Here is a 20,718-nt window from a genome sequence, read left to right as displayed (position 1 = left end):
ATGGCCGGGAACTCCCCATGATTTTCTGCGCTTGAGATTATCATAATGAACCCATTTTTCGTCCCCAGTCACAATGCGATGCAGAAATCCCTTCCGTCTTTGCCTTTCAAACAGCTGTTCACAAGCAAACAAACGCCGTTCAACATCTCTCGGCTTCAATTCGTACGGCACCCAATTTTCTTGCTTCTGAATCATTCCCAATGGCTTTGAGGCGTTTTGAAATGACTTGTTGAGTCACTCCCAATGATCGTGCCAATTCTTCTTGATTTTGACACGAGTCTTGCTCAAGTAATGCCTCCAATTCTGCATCTTCGAAAATCTTTTCTCTTCCATCGCTATATCGGTCTTCAACGTCAAAATCACCGTTTTTGAAGCGTTGAAACCACTCACAACACGTTCTTTCACTAATAGCGGCCTCACCATAAATATTTGAGAGCATTCGATGAGCTTCAGCCGCAGATTTCTTCATATTGAAGCAAAAAATTAAAACTTCCCGCAAATGACGAGAATTTGGCTCGTAAACTGACATTTTTAATCGAAAATAACTTTATGATGCAGACACAAATCGACTAATGTTTCTATGGGGTTATGTTGCTCAAGTTTATTGTATGACGTTTATGATCTATTTATTTCGATCACCACTTACCGCTAAAGCCATCTATAGGAAAACGGCGGAAGCAAAGTTGTACACCTAATATAATCAATAATATTGAAATTCAAATTTATACTTTCTACGCAAATGTATTATATACATAAGTACTTAAAATTTCTGGACAAATTATTATTTTATTATTAATTTATTATTATTTTAAACATTAATTTTTTAATATTGTGAATATACCTAATTGTAATAATTAATTTTCTAATATGTTTCTAATATGTTGTAAAGGTTCATCCCAAGTTTCTTATGACAATGCTAAAATACAGCAGGAAAATATAATTACTTTTGAAAAATAAAGAAAATATAAATATTATAATTAATTTCATACATTTTAACAATATGATTGTACATTTAGTAAAAATTTAGTAATAATTTAGTAAAATATATAATTGTAATTAATTCATAATTTCAGGTCTCAAATGTGCTATTATTTTATTGAAAATAAATTATATATTTAATTTTAGCGGTAATGTAATTACATTGTAGATATTCATGAAAACGTTTATAATTAAACTTATTTTGTATAATTATTAATCATTACTGTTATTAATAATTAATATTATTTATAATAACATATTAAATAGTGTAATTCAATCTATTTTATATTTGCACTTTTTTTTAGATTTAATTGTAAAAATAAATGAATAAATTACCATCGAGAAAAATTCTTACGATTTTATATTTATGCATGCAACACTTTATTTGTTATTAATAGATATTATATATAGTGCAACCGCACTCACGAATATGGCGCAACTTCGTCGCGCGTTCGCAGCTAATTCTTTCTCGACTCGACGGCAGAATTCCCGTCTTTATAACGAACCTACGTTTGGCCTCATCGGAAATGCGATAGAAAACATGTCGTTACGCGGTCTCTCCTGCGAGCTCCGCTCTCGAAAACGATAGTTGGGCGCCAGGTACGAGCGAGCGTGCCACTCTTTATCGAAATTAATTATCGGGAGATTCTCTACGCGATTTTCTAAATTGCGAACATCGATGGCTCTCGTAATCGACGGTTTAGCCTCGGAAATGGCAGAGAGGGCGGTTCGTGGTCAAGGATAAAAAACCGTGGGGAGGAGCGAATAGACGGCGGCAATAAATCATATAATTATAAACAAGAAGAAATAACAAATATATTTGGTCAAGTTCCGGCTCTCGTTGGTACTCGTTGACAAGGTCACGACACAATATGCGATCGCAATGCGCTACTATAGCCTCGCACATGCTCCGATACGCTCTACGCGGAGCGTATTAATTGCGCTACTTCTCGACGACACGAGCTCACGCCACGTAAGAGTATTTTTCGCAAATTACACGAACAATAGCTGACGCTACGAGACAGAATACGAGACGGTTGCGGTCTCCTCGCGAACACGGCGTAACCTCGTCCGCGAAGCTTCGAATGACTTTATAAAATGCCGGAAATAGATAGAGAATGTACAGACATCACGATACAAAATTTCGATACAAGACCAATTGGCATGCGACAAGATTTCATAAATTGACCAGGCTGTGGCTAAGGCGGACGCGAAAAGTAACTCTCCCGAAAATTTTACAATGAGTCGTCGCGAGAAGCGCTCAGAATAAATATCGCGCAAAATTCAACGTACGACAATACTGCGTGCCTCTCGCACACAGAATACGACAACAATAATTACGCGCACCTCCCGGACATGAAAATTGGCAACCTTGTAAACTGGTTACGTTCGTCTCACCCTGGTAGTCCTCTCAGGCTTTCTTTTCGCTCGCTACCCTGGGCACTCTTAGCGTCCTGCGGCTGTGTTCCTCGCTCGTTCGCCACAGCACAAGCGCTGATCCTTCCAGGAGCACGCGGTGATCGCTATCACGAGAGGGTCTTTTCGCGCCTAATTAGTGCGGGTTCTGCAAATTCCGCGAATTGCGCCGTGTCAACTACGCATCCTGTATCCTAGCGTGCAAAATTCGACCGGGCCGTCACGTTTCCTTCAACCGCCTCGGAAGTCCTCCCGGATCTCAGATTCGTGGGAGACTCGCCTCTCGATGTCGGTATCCCCAAAGTCGCGGTCTCCGGTTCCGATTCTGGGCGCTGACCTTTCCTGAGAGGGCTCTGCGAGCTCCGTCATGGGGTCTCTCACCGACACTTGGAAGTAGAGTGGCCATCTCCGATCGCTGTCCTCGCGGCCCCGTCGCCATGCGCCTGTAATGGTGATAAAACAGGTCTCGAACCAAAGCAAAGATATCGAAATGCGAAGCGATATCACCTGCGTGCTATCCGTCCTGTAGTATAGACACCCCGGCCAAACCACCCTCCATCATTCCTCTTCTGATTCTCGGTATCAGTCGTCTTCTCTTTTTCTATACAAAATTCCCAAGGTCGCAAGGGGATCGCCAATTATCTTGCAAAATTCGCAGTACGATAACGCACGAAAAGAAACGATAAATCACCGCACAAAATCTGCGGGGCGCGCAAATAAAACGAAACAAACGCGAAATCGATGAAAAAACGAATAAGAGAGCGCAAATACGTTCGCCTTCTAAAAAGTGGAAGGATTCAGGACGCCAGAGTCCTGCTGTTCGGTCGGGATCTTCCGATTCTTGTAACGGACGGAAAACGTCACGTCACAATAGATAATAATTCATTTACTTATTCCCCTACATTACAAGAATTGGCATTACTAAATCAAGTTGAAAAATTATTGACATTATTCAAGAAGAGAGACTTAAATTACCGGTTACGCGGCATCCAGATTTGCAAACAAGTACAATCATTATTTAGGCACTTCGACTGAAATGATAGTTAATCCACAAAACGACTGGATTAACTACATTTCAAAAGGAAGATTAATAAATTCTTCTTCTTTTATTGGAAGTAGGAAAAATAATGAACAAAGAATTTCAAAATTATCATGGGACCTTCATTCAACAGAGTTCAGGAATTTTTAAAATAATTGCAGATAAAGTAGAAGAAAAAATAACAAATATGACAATATCGTTATATTTAATTCGTACGCGAATTTACATTAGAACAAATAATTAACAAACAAATTTCGGTTGAAAATCACAAAAGAAAGTATAACAAAAAAATTTATATTTACAAACCGTAGAGTTACTAATAAATAATTTAAATATATATTTATATTTTTTTTACATATATATATTTATTGTTACATATATATTTATTTTTGTTCGTTTACACTTATGTATATTGGGAGTACAAAGTTCGGTCCGTTTCCCTAAAGATGGCTCCAGCTATTGTGAATGATTCATAGTGACGACTAATTTTGAAGGTTTCAGAAAGGTTAAACATCTGCTAATAATATTCAGTTTATATCACTTTGAATTTCATACAAAAACCTTGATTTTTACTGTGTTTGAAATGTCGAATTTGTTAACCAAACAGCATTTGCGAGAGGTTTTGATTTTCTGCTTTAATTGGAAGAAAAGTGCGGCTGAAGCCCATCGAATGCTTGTCGAAATTTATGATGACACTACTCCAACTGATAAATCATGTAGAAAATGATTTCAAAGATGGAGATTTCAGCGTTGAAGACAAGTCACGCTCTGGACAGCCAAAAAAATTCGAAGACAAAGAATTAGAGGCATTACTCGAAGAAGATCAGAGTCAAACGCAAGAGGAGCTTGCAGAATCATTGGGGGTAACTCAACAAGACGTTTCTGTACGATTGAGAGCCATGGGAATGATTCAAAAATTAGGAAATTGGGTGCCTTATGAACTGAAATCGAGAGACGTTAAAAGGTGATTTTTCACTTGCGAACAGCTGATTCAAAGATAAAAGAAAAGGTTTTTTCCATCGGATTGTGACTGGAGATGAGAAATGGATATTCTATGACAACCCAAGAAGAAAAAATACTAGGTTAAACTCGGTCAATCGTTGCCATCGACCTCAACATCAACACCACAGCCGAACATTCATGGTTCGAAGATCATGCTCTGTGTCTGATGGGACCAAAAGAGTCTTGTTATGAGTTGCTGAAACTTGGTGATTTCATTACACGCGATCGGTATCGGCTACAATTGATTCGAGCTGTGCATTGCGAAAAAAACGATCGAAATACGAGCAAAGACATGATAAAGTTATTCTTCTTCATGACAACGCCTCATGTCGCTAAAGTTGTAAAAAAATATTTGGAAACGCTCAAATGGGATGTTTTATCGCACCCGTATTCTCCGCACATTGCTCCTTCTGATCTTACTGGTTGTTTCGAAGGATGCAGCAAGTCACCGGTTCACTTCTTTCGCAGAAATCGAAAATTGGTTCTAAAATTGGATCGCCTTCAAAGACGAGTCATTTTTTCGAGATGGAATTTGAAAATTGCCTGAGAGATGGGAAAAAATAGTAAGCAGTGATGGACAATACTTTAATTGATCTTCATTCATTTTGTTTTGAAATAAATGCATTTTTGAACAAAAAAACGGATCGAACTAATTTGTACTCCCAATATTATCAAAATACATTTATAATAAATATTTATATATATATTCTTTAAGAATTTGCTCAACTTGCTTCAAATATCCGCTAATATTTTATAAGATGGCAGAAACTTGTCACGCTTTCTTATCGGTCAATAGAAATGCTTACGCATAAGCACTCCTTATTTCTTACACCATGATAGGCGGTACATTTTGCTTGTCTGCTTTTGTCTTTCCGAGAGTTTCTCCGAGAGTTCTGATTGGCTTTCGCTTTCCGTTTTTTCATCAAAGTGTGAACCCGACTTTACATAATATTGTTTAGAGTCCCTCTAGTAATAGTCAAGTCATGAGAAATACCAATCTCCTGATTGGTCAAATTTCGAGTTCCTTTAAACGTCGCCATTTTGGAACTTTTGATGTAGGGTGCGTTCGGGAAGACACTATTCGCGCTATTTAGCGCTACAAATTGTTCGCAGAGCTGCAGATAGCGCTAACAAATACGATCATGATATCACTAATGGTAGCATGTTACATCACACTGCACGCTATCAACACTATTCCTTCCGACGTAGTGTATTAGTTAGCGTTTACAAATCCGTGAATCTTAGCGTAGAATTGGTAGCGTTTAACATTCGTCAAAGTTAGATTAATGTTCAAGGGGATTCTGTTCTCGAGTGGCACCAAACTTTTCTCTCTTAGGATTAATGTCCATGATGCTAGAACTCGGTCCGAGTTCTCAGATCGAGAAATGTAGTCAATCAGTATACAATTTTTATGGAAAATCGGCAAATTGATTGGCTACACATTTCTCAATCCGAATGTGTGAATTTTAAATTTTATCATAATGAATGCAATCTCAATCTTAATCTCTGCTGAGCATCTTTAATGGCACTAGGCTGGAGTGAATTCTTGCTTATATATCATCTTTAACTTTTCAAAGTTTCTGTGAAGTTCAATTTTTGTATTTAATTTCATTATAAATGTGAAAATCAGAGATATCTTGTTACTAACAATTTTTAATTCCCGTGTACGGAAAAAAGTTACTATTGCGGTATAGCGCGGCAGGATATTTCGCTGCAGATGCTTAAGGTTCTTATTAGATGTAGATATGCTTTTTCTTCTGAAATCGATCATTGATCAAGTTCTTTCTTTTATCGATTAATTTTTGATCTAGTTTACATTATTCAGTCCGATCCAGTCGGCAAGCTTCATAGAGATTGCTATCATAGAGATTGCGTTCTGTTATTCACTATGAGAAAATTAAAAATTTGCATTACAAATACTTTACAAAAACCTTACCTTAAAAATTTTAATTATAGAGAAAAGTTTGGTTGGTGATTGAAAACAGAATCTCCTACATTAACTTAATCTCGACGAATATATTTTTCTGGTTAAACGCTATCAACATTACACTAGGATCGTTCATGGAGCTTGCTAACGCTATCACGCTATTGACTCCAAGAACAGCGTTGGTAGCGTTTGCGTCCATAGCGCGAATAGTGTCTCCCCGAACGCACTCATAGTAGTAAATCTGTGAATTGTGAGCAATTGTTTCAGGTGTAGAAAGCGCGAACGCGAAATCGGACTATTAACTATCCATGATGGAATTGTGCTGTTTCCGGCCTTGCTTGCCAGCTAGCTTGCATTTTGAAATCAATGACTTCATATTGGTTGTCGCAACAACTTGCGATCGGCTTGCAACTAATGTAAAATTGGCTTAAAAAGTCCTCTACACGGAAGTCAAAGACAATCGTGGAATCTTAAGTTATAGGAAACCAATCAATTACAATCAAATATAAGGAGAATACTCGATTAGAATTGATCAATTTCCTATGACTTAAGACTACAACCGTCTATGACTTCTATAATATAATATTGTTCATTTTTGTCTCTCGGGAGTTGCTCGGGATCGCTCCGAATGAACCTAGCATACTGAAATATAGGATTCACACTACGTATGTCGTGACATCCGTCATACGACAACTGACATTCATTTACTGGATTCATACTGGATCCGACGTGCGTCGTACGATGTTCTGCAATCAATCAAAAAACAGGATTTTGCTTCGTATCATCAATGTAAGAAAAGATTCAGTATCAACTTCTCATAACGCGAAACAAGTCGGTATTCATAGTCGATTATTACATTTAAAATTGTCGTAAGTCAATCCTAGGACTGTATTAACATCTTAAGGGCCACTTTCACTTTCACCGATTAACTTAACAAGCCTAGTACTTTGCAAGATTCCAACTGAAACTGGCGGAGAAAAAATGTGAACTGAAGAGTTAAACATATTTCGATGTGAAAGATGAACCTCACTCCGATCGACCAATCACTGAAAAGTCCGATGAAATCATGGTAAAAGTCGAGCATGATAAGCATGTGAGCACTGTGGAGATTGCCACGAAACTAGACATCGACCACAAAACAGTTTTAAATCATTTACACAAAGCTGGATACAAAAAGAAGCGATGTTTGGGTTCCTCACGAGTTGAGTGTTAGGAACATGATGGACCGAATTAACATTTGTTAATTCGCTACTGAATTAATACGTTAATACGCTACTGAAACGGAATGAAATTGAGCCATTTCTGAAGAGAATGATAACTGGCGATGAAAAATGGATCACCTATGATAATCCAACTAGAAAAAGATCGTGGATAAAAAAAGGAGAGAAGGCTCAAGCAATCGCAAAACCTGGATTGATGAGGAAGAAGATGATGTGGTGGGGCTGGAAGGGAATCGTTCACTATGAGCTGTTATCGTCCAATCAAACAATTAATTCCGAACTCTACTGTGAACTGCAGAGATTACAACAAGCAATTGAGAGGAAGCGGCCAGAATCAATAGGAAAGGTGTCATCTTCCATCACGACAACGCTCGACCACACATCTTTGATGACTCGGCAAAAATTGCGAGAGCTTGGCTGGGAAGTTTTAATGCATCCACTGTATAGTCCTGACATAGCACCCTTAGACTCATTTGTTTAGATCTCTGCAGAACTCTCTTAATGGTGTAAAGCTAGCTTCAAATGTGAGGCCTGTGAAAATCACTTGAAGCAGTTTTTTGATCAGAAACCACAGAAATTCTATCGCGATGAAATTATGGCTCTAAAAATATTATAGAAAATAATGGAGCATATTTGATTTAAATTGATTTTAATACTCTAAGAAAAACACTTTAATTTTACTATTGTATTTACTATTGTACCAATAATTTTATTATTGGATATGGGAAAAAATCGCCACGAATTTTTTTCCATATCCAATAATAAAAGTTAAGTTTTACTAACAAATTAAATCAAATTTTTTGAGCGGAGACGCTGTATATTGTATAGACTGTTATATTTGTATACGATAAAGTATTCTCGTAATAAAGTATGCATTTTATATATGTGTGTGTGTGTATGTGTGTGTGTGTGTATGTGTGTGTGTATGTGTGTGTGTGTGTGTGTATTATTAAATTACAACTTTACATTTACCATAATTACAATTTTCATACTATATATTATTTTTTCATACATAATTATTCAATTACAATTTTCATATAGTATTTAATCAAGTATTATATTTACTTATTACTGTTCAATATTATTATTATTATTAATGTGAATATTATCTTTATATAATGAATTCATTAACGTTATATTATTATATAATTCTGATTTAAAAATACATTCGCTATAAACAATTTTTATAACACGACCAAATTATGTCTTTTTTTTTGGGAAAATCATTCTGTAATTTTATAAAAACTCAAATTTATAAGCGCTTTTCCAATCCACTACATGGCTGCGAGTCATGTATCTTGGGACTTACTATATTAAAGGTGTCGACGCTCAGGCTGTGTTTGGTTTGCACGCTTACATGCTTTAAGCGCTTATAAGCATTGCTTTGGCGATGTAAGTATTCAGAGATGCGTTCATCCATGACGCCATACCGAGCCACATCGTGCTCACAAAATGCTTATTTCGTCGAGGTAGGGCAGCAAAAAAGCGCAAATAAGCGCTTATTGGCCAAAATAAACGTGGACATGTTCGATCCTAACCCTAGTAGGTTAAATCCTTGTACGTTTTTTTATGATTAAAGAAATGTAACGAATGTATTGGATTGCGTGTATATTTTAATTCTCTCGTAATATACTTGTATATGATGTCTACAAATGTCCCAACTTTGTGCCAATAAAAAAAGAATTTTATTCACCAACAAGGAATTGGATTAAATTTAAATTTTCACTGATAAATAGGAAAAGAATTTACTCATATAAAGATGACATTAACAAATAAAGTTCTAGTTAATTTAGAAAATGCACAGATTGGGAATATATACACGATATCTCTAACTCTCGATGTACGACTTGAATGCATCTTCGATGAAAGGAATGAAGAGATTATAACACAAAAAAATTATATTGAAAAAAATTTACAAAATTGTAATATTTGTTTAAATAGTATCAATGGGACATTTGTTTACAATAAATAAATATTTACTTTAAGAAATAATACTTAAATTAAAATATTATTTTTTTTATTGAATAAATTTTTATTCGCTATAAACAAATGTCTCATTGATATTATTTTGAACAGATATTTATTAAAATTTCGTAAATTTTTATTTTTAATATTAGGTGTACAACTTTGCTTCCGTCGTTTTCCTATACATGGCTTTAGCGGTAAATGGTGGTCGAAATAAATAGATCATAGATGTCATACAATAAACTTGGACATCTGTCAACATAACCCCATAGAAACATTAGTCGATTTGTGTCTGCATCATAAAGTTATTCTCGATTGAAAATGTCAGTTTACGAGCCAAATTCTTGTCATTTGCGGGAGGTTTTAATTTTTTGCTTCAATATGAAGAACTCTGCGGCTGAGGCTCATCGAATGCTCTCAAATACTTATGGTGAGGCCGCTATTAGTGAAAGAACGTGTCGTGAGTGGTTTCAACGCTTCAAGAACGGTGATTTTGACGTCCAAGGTCATGCTTTGTATTTGGTGGGACCAGCTCGGCGTAGTGTATTATGAACTGAAACAATCACAGACGATCGGTATCGAACGCAATTGATGCGTTTGAGCCGAGCATTGAAAGACAAATGGCCGCAATACATCGCAATAAAAATGGAATAGTTATTAAAGAGCCCATTTCTGACTGGTCTTTACTCGCACGACAGAAAGTGTACTCACGGTTACGAGACAAATGTTACGAGGACGATGAGTATGAAAAGAGACATTGGTGGAATAGAAATGTAATAAAGGACGATTATTATTGGGCGAAAAAAATCGCAGATAAGAGCCAAGATTGGTGCATGTGCATTAAGATTCCCGTGGGTAATGAAAAGTATGTCGAACTGCTGATTATTGACAATATATAGATGAAGTTTCGTGATCGCGATCTTGCACTAAAACTTTTCAATAGATGCGACGAACAATGCTTTGAGTGCGAACAGTGCACTTTCGCAAACAAACATAATGAAAAGGTGTTAGAACGTTATGATATTCTAGATATGTCACGATGTTGCAACGTGACTGAACGAGTTACGTGCAAGTGCTCCGTGGAAGAATGCGACGTGTTCTAAAAACTATGAAAAGACATGGAAAATCATGAGCGAGTGGAACGCGAACTGTTGGAGCAATGCGATCGCTACTCTGGTGTTTCGCGGCTACAACGAGTGCATCGAGCAGCTCGAAGAACTTTGTCGTGCCAAGCATCCGCATCTCGTCGTTGGACACAGACAATCCGTGGTGGCGAGAATCGCGTGACTCGCGGGTGCAAAGTCGCGAGTAGCAACGATCTCTTGTCTGGCGAGAGATCAACGTCGTGTTCGAGAGTCGTATATTGACAGGTGCGGTGATAAACTCTAATCACATTGAGCCGCAACGATTTTTAGAAGACACTGGAAATGTAGCTCTAGAACGAGTGCGAAACGCTGTAGAAAGACGGTAATATAAAAGTGAACACGTTCAACGGTGAGTTCGCAACGAAGGATAAACGTGCTAATAAGAGCTTAGTTACAAAGAACAGCGAGGTATACCGATATACCGATTTGTGATACGAGCAGCACGTATCATCGAGCCTATCCTAGCATCACTCGAAGAGTTCTAGAAACGCGACAGCGGGTGGGCATTGTCACGTATATTGAATTTAACTATCAATGTGAACAAACTAAATCCCCTGCGTGCGGGATGTCACATCGAAGTGCCACGAGAAATAGCGACGAAACGAACGGTAATCAGTGTTCGTACGACGGGACAATGCGTGCTTCGCGTGGTTGGTGGTCGCCGCTCTGTACCCAACTGAAAAGTATACGAATCGTCCTATCCGAATTATACGACAGTATAATTGAATCTCACAAACATTGAGTTTCCAATAACTTTAAAAGACATTTCTCAATTCGAACGGTTGAACGCGGTGTCGATCAACGTGTACGACATCAAGAATAAACAAGTCGTTCCTCTGTTGCTCACCGATAACAAGAAGGAGAAGCACGTCAATCTCCTGTATTTACAAGATTCATACAACCTTGGCCACTTTGCGTGGATAAAAAATCTATCGCGTCTTGTGAGCTCGCAGATTAATGGGAAAAAAAACAAGAAATTTTTCTGCGATCGGTAAGTATAATAAGAAAAGCCAATAAAAAAAACAGTAAAAAAAGAAATAATGAAAAATGATTTCTCTATTATTTACAGGTGTTTCCATTACTTCAATTCGTACGAAAAATTGCAATTGCATGAAGTGGACTGCCATTAACGACTGCGTCATCCGACTGCCGAGTGAGGACGACAAGTGGCTCAAATTGGATAACTGCAGCAACCGGGAACGAGTGCTGTTCATCGTCTATGTCGATCTGGAATGCGTCCTACATAAGACAGAATCCGACAAGAAAGACGCGTTGTCGTACGCGTATCAGCGGCATGAAGCGTTTAGCATAGGCTATTACGCACGATGCGCGTACGACGACACATTATCGTCGTATTACTTCCGTCGCGATGAAGGCTGTATAATCTGGTTCGCGCAACAACTCAATGATTTGGCACATCGCGTGAAAAATATCGTATCCGCCAACGTGCCCATGGAAATGTTGTCTAAACAGCAATGGGAGGCATACTGTAGCGCATTGTCACATCTGGGAGAAACCGTTCGCGCCGGACGATACGCGAGTCCGCGATCATTGTCATCTCACCAGTAGATACCGCGATCCAGCGCATTCAAATTGTAACTTAAATTATAAAAATTCGTTCTATATTCCGATTGTATTTCACAATTTATCGGGCTAGGATGCTCATTTTATAATTAAAGAAATTGCTACTTCATACGATGGACATGTAGATGTACTACCGATAACGAAGGAAAAATATATTTCATTCACCAAACATGTCGATAGCACCAAAGACAAAACTGAAAAGAATTTTCAGAAAAATTAAGATTCATTGATTCTTTCAAATTTCTAAATGCAAGCCTCGATAAACTAGCGTCGTATCTCGGCAAAGATAAATTAAAAATTGTACATTCCGAATTTTGCAAGCTCAGCGCGGAGGATTTCGATCTTCTCACACGAAAAGGTGTCTTTCCGTACGAATACATTGACTGCGTCGAAAAATTGCAGAACACGCGCTTACTACCGCGCGAATTATTTTTCAGTTCGTTGACAGGCGATACCGTATCCGAGAGCGATTACGCTCACGCCGTGAACGTATGGCAGTGATTCTCCATCCGAACGCTCGGCGAGTACAGTGATTTGTACTTGAAAACTGTCTTGTTATTAGCTGATGTCTTATTATTAGCTGACATTTTCGAAAATTTCCGCAAGTGTTCTCGCATTGCGAGTTACTGTCTCGATCCCGCGCATTATTATACATTGCCAGGTTTCACGTAGGATGCCATGCTGAAACATACGCATGTAAGATTCGAGTTGCTCACCGATATTGATATGGTCATGTTCATCGAGCGCGGTATACGCGGCGGTCTGTCAATGTTCCAGCAGATGTGCACAGGCTAATAACAAGTACTTGCGTTCATTCGATCCATCGAAACCATTGTCATACTTGATGTACTACAATGTGAATAATTTGTACGGATGGACGATGTATCAACCTTTGCCATACGCCGAATTTCAATGGATCGCTGTGAGCTTTGATGTAAACGCGATCGTTCCGGATTCATCCGGTTATATTCTCGAGGTGGATCTTGAGTATCCGCAGCATCTATATGACCGACACACTGATCTACCTTTCTGCCCAAAGCACGATAAACTGCCCGGCAAGCGCGAAGATAAACTTCTAGCGACGTTGTACAATAAGCAGCGTTACATCATCCACTATCGCAACCTGCAGCAATGTATTCGTCACGGTCTTCGCGTAACAAAGATCCACTGGGTGCTACAATTCGCTTAATCTCCATGGCTCCGCGATTACATTGAACTCAATACACAATTTAGAACGCGAGCAAAAAACGATTTCGAAAAAAATTTGTATAAACTAATGAACAACGCGATATTCGGTAAGACCATGGATAATGTGCGCAATTAAGTTGATGTAAAATTAATTTATAATTTAATAACAAAATTGGACGGACGGTATGGGGCGGAGGCAATGATCGCGAAACCGACAGTCGCAGTGTCTTTGCGGGAAATTTAATCGCCGTCGAAATGCGCAAACTCGAGGTAAAGTTCAACAAGCCGATTTACGTGGGTATGTGCATACTCAACATATCGAAAGTCTGCTTGTACGAATTTCACTACGAGTACATGTCACCATGTATCGCGATAAATGCAAGATCATGTACCAACACGGACAGTTTCATTTATCATATAGAATGCGACGATGTTTACAAGAATATGAAACGCGATATCGCTAGATTCGACACGAACGATTATCCGGCAGACAACGTGTATGGTATGCCTCTCGCGAACAAAAAAGTACCCGGCCTGATGAAAATAATGGTGCGATAATGACCGAATTCGTTGGATTAATAGCGAAGATGTACGCGGTGAGAGTGGACGGCAAGGACACTAAAAAAGTTACTTTATAAAGAATAACGTCGTAGCGCAAACGATAACGTTCGATGATTACACGGTGTTTGAACGAAGAGATCGAATGACTCGCCATCATCGTGTATACGATTGAAATTACGATCTAAATTACACGAGGTATACATGATATCCGAATCGAAAATCGCTTTGAGTCCATACGATGATAAACGATACGTACCGGAGACGTTACCGTGGGGGCATTGGCGGATACCTTTATAATATATGTTACTATTATGTATTACTTATTGTAATTTACACTTTTTTCACATTTATACAAATATTATTAACATGTTTTTATGTAATAGCATTTGTTATTAGTATTATGATTACTATACTTTCATATAATACATATCATATGTTTTTAACATTTATATACTACTAGTATTTGTTACATTTTATGTATCCCATATTTCTTTTTATCATTTATGTATATTATTATTATGTACTACTATTATTTTTTCATTTCATGTACATTTATATCTGTATATTCCAAAACGAAGATGGAAAGGATAATAAAAAAAAATACGTTTATATATTTATATTGATATATTTTTATATGTAGAAATAAAAATACACGAATCAAAATTTTATCAAATGATATTGTTTTTGTGTATTCATGAATTATAATCCATCGAAGCCATTTGACGTACACCTTATCTTCTTTCCTGCGCAGTATTTTCTCCACGAGATACATGTCCAGATGAGTAGCGCGACTCATGCTCGTAAAACACTCCAGCGACGGATTTTCCGCGATAATCCTCGAATAGATAGGTTACGGGATTGGTACGCTGTATCTTAACGATTGTAAACATCTCGGTGGTCCAATTTGGTGTGTAACTCTTCTCAAAAATCGTCTTGCTCACGCGTACCGAATTGCTTTAAAATTTTGCACTTTAAATTTTGACGGACCAGCAATCTTTATCGCGCTGTACACCATGTCCAAGAGTCTTTCGGCGATCGCAGGAGTTACGTGAGTAGGTCGCATGCCAATAATCGCGCGTTGTAATCTGATACGAGACGCTCGTCGATTCACTTGTAATTGCCGTTGAGTGTAAACATCTTCCATATGTCGTTTTTGAGCGTGCAATTGAACCGCTCGACTACTGACGCTTTCAATGTCGAATACGTGGAATAGTGATTAACATGTTTTTTCAAGATTTTCTGCACATCGGCGTTGTAAAATTCCTTCCCCATATCCGTTTGTAAATTTTTCGGATATCTTTCACTCGCTCGAATTATCTCAGCGATAACATTAGCCGTCTCGCTTCCACTCTTGCTCTTGAGTGGTACGGCCTACGCGTTCTCAACACATCGATGACGGTGAGTATTTAATGGTGGCCTCTGTTGAAGCCTGAGTACGGACGCATCTCGACGATATCAGCTTGCCACAGATCGTCGTATCCTCGAACTATGACGCGCCTTCGCGGAAAATTTCTTCTCGCCGGAGTATGCAATTCCTCGACGAGTCGACGTCTCTCGGAGCTAAGTTTTCTCTTTTCGCTGAATCTCTTTTTCATGATTCAACGCGTAATACACAGAGCAAAAGAATTTTTTTTTCTCACTGACACTACTCGACTGACTCGTTTCGACTATACGCGATTTAATTTATAATAAGACCAGCTTCGCGAAGTTTCTCAATGATCGATAACATCTCGTTGTCACGAGCGTTGTTGCCCGCTCGGTCGAAGCGTCGAGCAATCGTAGACGATTCATCAGTTCGTTGGGAGCATCCCAATACACGTAATCAATCACGTTGTCATTCAATATCATTGCATCATTGAGGCAGATCCCTTTCCAGATTTCTTCTTCTGTTTCTGTTGTGATCAACATTAACGGCACGATTACGTATTTGTACTTGTATCTCCTATTGCTCAATAATCGGTCCTGCGATTGATGCTTGTGTTTGTGCGCGTTCGCCAGCAGCATGCTCTTGTACTTGTTCATATCTTCCGTATAAAGGAGATCGTCAGGAATTCTCTTGAAAATCAACTCATAAAGACCAAGTGTACCGACGTATCGTACACGATCACCGATAATTATGTTGCCCGCATCATCCACGTCGAAACGTTTATTGCCAAACATCAATCCTTGTGTAGGTAAACGCACACATAATCTACACATAATCTATATCGCTCTTCTGTTTATCTCGCGTTCCTCTCAGGATAGTCTCGACGTACTTTTGACCCAGCGGGTCCAAGCTGGCTCGTAAATGCCTCTCGACCTTCCGACGTTTGCAACCGATTTTGAACCTTCGTCGCTAACAAGTCTTCCGTCGTTTCGAAAACATTGTCCAACGACTCTATCGTCGGTACGATTTTGCTACGTGGTGTGGAAGTTATCGGCTGTACATGATCGTGCGATCGATCATCGGATTTACGCGGAGTCGTAGAACGCTCGAACGTCTCGCTCGCTTTCTCTCCCTCCTCCTCCTCCTCTTTCTCCTCTTCCTCCTCCTCTTTTCTCTCACGCTTGGAGGCAGATGCTGCGTTATCGTCGACTGTCTCTTTATCGCGCGTACAGGGCTGTCAACGATCTGCTGCAGAGGTTTAATAATAGGTTTAAAATGCCTGTCCAATGCCATGTCCTCCTCGATTCTACCGGTTTTTAAAGCGCGATGTTTCTTGCGGATCGACTCGTCTTCTCGATCTCTCTCGCAATTTTTTCACGCGCGCGTACATCAGCCTTGTTCATCTCTGGCGAAGTATCGACAACGACTAATCACGTTACAATATCGCGAACTCGTTAAATCCCTTTCTGTATCTCCAGTTCTTATCTTTAAGCGCACTGTCCTTATCTATCATTAAAAATCCATATTTTTTTTGCCAACAATCGCGACACAACAAACAAAATTCATCGTACGACATATCGGTATTCACGTGACGTTGTAAACATGTTTCAAGTTAGTACAATCCTGTTTGAATAGGATCAACAGGTTCGCAGTTCGTTGTCTCTTATCAGATGTTTAGGTACCCTCGCGTACGTCTGACAGAGATAGAAGCAGTCAACGTTCGAGTGGCGGCCCATCGAAAAGTATTCTCTCACCGCTTCCTGCTTGTCGCTACGTCAAAGATAAAAATAGAATTTGGGCGCGCCTCGCTCGGTGGAACGAGCTGTTGTTGGAGAACGTAAAGTAGTCGATTTCGTCGATAGACGTAAATAAATTTTCGAGATATCGATATTTTGGCTGTTGCAGCGATTTCGAATAGACGTACACATTCTCGAAACGCCGTTTGGACTCTCGAGCAAGCTTATGAGAACGTTGGTTTTACCACAATTCGACGGGCCGCAAATGATCGCGTGTATAGTACTCGGCAGCATTTCGTCATGCTTGCGCTTCTCTGCGTTGCCTCCCATCATTCGCGATTTCGAGTCACAGTTTGTGACGTGTATGGTTAGCGGTTGCAGCACGAATTTCATGCTCGCACTAAACTGTGCACTCTCGAATGACTATTTAAAGATGCGCGAATCCGCGAATCGCGCAGTAGCAAAATGTATTTTGCGCTGTGTCATCCTTCCGATATTCGAGACTTGAGCGTCGAGCAACTGCAATATATACCGAAGGTCGTACTCTTACGCGTGTACGGCGACTACATCGAACACATCTGGGACAAGCTTCCGGAACACGTGAAGACAGATTCGGAGGTTCGAACCTATCGTCGCTGCGACGAGCATTACAATCAGTCGTGGCAGCGGACGCATATCGACGGCCCCACACCGAAGATAAAGGAATGTAGCGAATGTTAGCGAATGTCAGCGTCGCGCAGCGGTCTGCTGAATCGAGCGATAAACGCGCTTCCTTTCGAGTTACATATTCCGGGCTACCAGTTTTGTGGCCCGGGCAATCGGCTTACGAAGCGATTAGCCAGAGGTGACGAGGGCATAAATTCGCTGGACGCGGCGTGCCAAGAACACGACATTATGTATTCTCGGAGCAATGGAAATTACAATTCCCAAAGGTTCATATGAAGTGCGAGATATAAATGAATTTTTGAAACGCGCGATTTTATGGAAACATCCACACCACGACGCGTTTGAAACCGTTGATGTAGTGCGTGGAGACAACAACAATAACAACAACAACAACAATGATACCAATGATGATGATGATAATGGTGGAAAATATCCGATTACGCTCCGCGCAAACTACAACACGATGAGATGCGAGATTAGATGTGCATACAGAATAAACTTTGGCAAGCCCAATAGCATTGGATCGCTGCTGGGATTCTCGTCGAAGCGTACACTGCGGCCGCGAAGGTGGCACGAATCGGTTGATCAATATAATGAATGTAAACGTTATCCGCGTAGAATGTGACCGCAGGCGCGTACAGCAACGGTAAAAGCGCGCACACGATACATGAATTTTCGCCGAGGTGCCTCCAGGATATCGGAGAGGCCGACGCAGATCATTTACCTGCCGATTATCGCCCTAAGCATTACGGATCTAACGATATGCATCGTCGACTAGACGATTGCTCGATTTTCGAGGAGAAGAGATCACCGTTAGATTGCACGTACGACGGCGACAGTGATAACGTGAGATGCTCGTGCTGAACGAAATGGAGCATACACAGAGAGATAACACATTTTTTACAAGGCCAGTGACGTCACAGTTCGATAACACTCGCTCAGCTGCATCAGAAGAAGAAGCTTAGCGTGTCAAACGTTATATTTTTAAAGTCTTTGGGATTCGCGGTGCGCAACATTTGAGATAACTGATATCCTAAACATTAAAGACGAGCCGATCTTCGACGATCGCATCGTCAAGATTGAGACTCACACATACAGCTTGTTCGCCAACACAACGTTCGGGTACAGTGATGAAATAAGAATACTCATACAGCAACAGGATCTGTACACCCTACCGTACGAAAGCTTTTTGTACGTCGAGGAAAAACTGAAGAACAAAGTGGTCCAGAGTGCTCACGTGACATTGCGGAAATAATTGCGTCGCATTCATATTCGATGAGATTCGAAGAAATGAACTCAACGGTGTGGAGATTGATCGTAACAGAAACGTAACAGAACGTGGGCATAACTAGTGCACTCAAAAACTATGTAACAATGTCATCCAACAGAAGCATGATTCTGCGAAATGCCGGCTGAGATGCGCAGACTACTGCGGCCGGATTTTAATTTCAGTGTACCGCTCTACGTACTGCTGGGATTTTGCGAAGATTACAAACGCGTGGTGATCAATGTTCGTCACGAATTGATTTTAATACGAGCGCGTAACGACAATAATTGTCTGATGGAAGATCCGGCGACAGAACCAATGCTCGAATTATTCAAAGTACAGTGGCGAATGCCGCACTTGTTATTGAGCGAGATAAATAAGTTGTCGATGCTACGTGCTTTGGAAAGCGAACGATATCTGAGCATGGCTTTTCACTCGTGGAATCTGTATGAATTTCCGCTCTTGCAGAGCCAACCAAACATTCGTGGGCCATCAAGACGGCTCCTTGAGAAGCCACGTTACATCATTTTCGCTATGCAAACAGGTCGAAAAAACGTCATGTCTGAAGATGTAAGTCGATTCGACGATTGCAAATTAACCAATGCGAAACTCTACTTGAATTCGGAATGTCATCCGTATGATGACTTGAATCTGGATTTTGATAAAAACAGATGTGCGATTCTGTTGTACGACTTGTACGCGTGTTTCTGCAAGAGCTACTATGGATACGAGTATCTCGAGCCGAGTCTCACTTTTACGATTTTTTTACGTAATGTCCCGTTCGTGATCATCGATTGCTCTTAACAGAACGAATCGGTCAAGAGTGGCACCGTGGACATGCGATTAGACTTTGAATGTAAGGAGAACGTGCTCGCAAATACAACAGCCTATTGTCTCATACACGATCGCGTGGTTCAGTATAATCCATTGACCAACGTTGTGTGCAAAATCATCTAAGCGTACTTTCAACATGATATAAAATCTACGATACGTTGCATTCGACAGCAATCGATCGCAATCTTCTCAACAACATCTCGTGCCAACGTTCGTGGATCTGCAAGGATTCATCGTTAACAAAAAATTTATTGTGAAGGAAGTAGTGGTGTTGAAACAGGAGATTGTTCTCACATTACATTTTTACAAGTCCCGTGTCATGGAAATTTTTGACAAGATTCAACAGATCTTGCGTTTTCTGATTGAGTGCTTATCACCATGGATTGCGATGGGAGAACGGGATGATCCTGTACAACGAAGCGAAACGCCTGATCACGACAGCTGTATTTGAACATGATGTTATCGTGTACGTTAAGGGACACGAGAAACGAATTTGCTTTTGGACGATGAGGCTGTGGAACTTGCTTTTGGACGATGAGCGAAAACGCATATATATCGAGTCCTTGGATGCAGTTTACGAAGATATGGAATCTTTAACTAATCTGGATGTGCTAATACTATGCGATATGGACAACATGTTAAGAATTGCGTGTTACAAAATGTATTGAAAATATATAACTGGTGATTGCAAAAGAATTTTTTAATAAACAATACATTAACACGTATTTATTATATATTTCTTTTTTCCCTTCCTTTGTAATACATGTACTTATATGTATTTTTTTCCCTTCCTTTGTAATACATGTACTTATATGTATGAACGT

The 20,718-nt window shown here is 39.6% G+C and overlaps 1 pseudogene; it reads left to right on the top strand.

Moving 5' to 3' along the window:
* The first annotated feature begins 8,988 nt into the window (after nt 1-8,988).
* LOC108684239 lies at nt 8,989-12,915 on the top strand (annotated as a pseudogene).
* The last annotated feature ends 7,803 nt before the right edge of the window (nt 12,916-20,718 follow it).

This window comes from Atta colombica, unplaced genomic scaffold, assembly GCF_001594045.1.
Source record: "Atta colombica isolate Treedump-2 unplaced genomic scaffold, Acol1.0 scaffold13, whole genome shotgun sequence".
Classification (NCBI taxonomy): Eukaryota; Metazoa; Arthropoda; class Insecta; order Hymenoptera; family Formicidae; genus Atta; species Atta colombica.
Note: the sequence above shows the minus strand (reverse complement) of the source record. Positions and strands in the feature narration are given on the sequence as shown.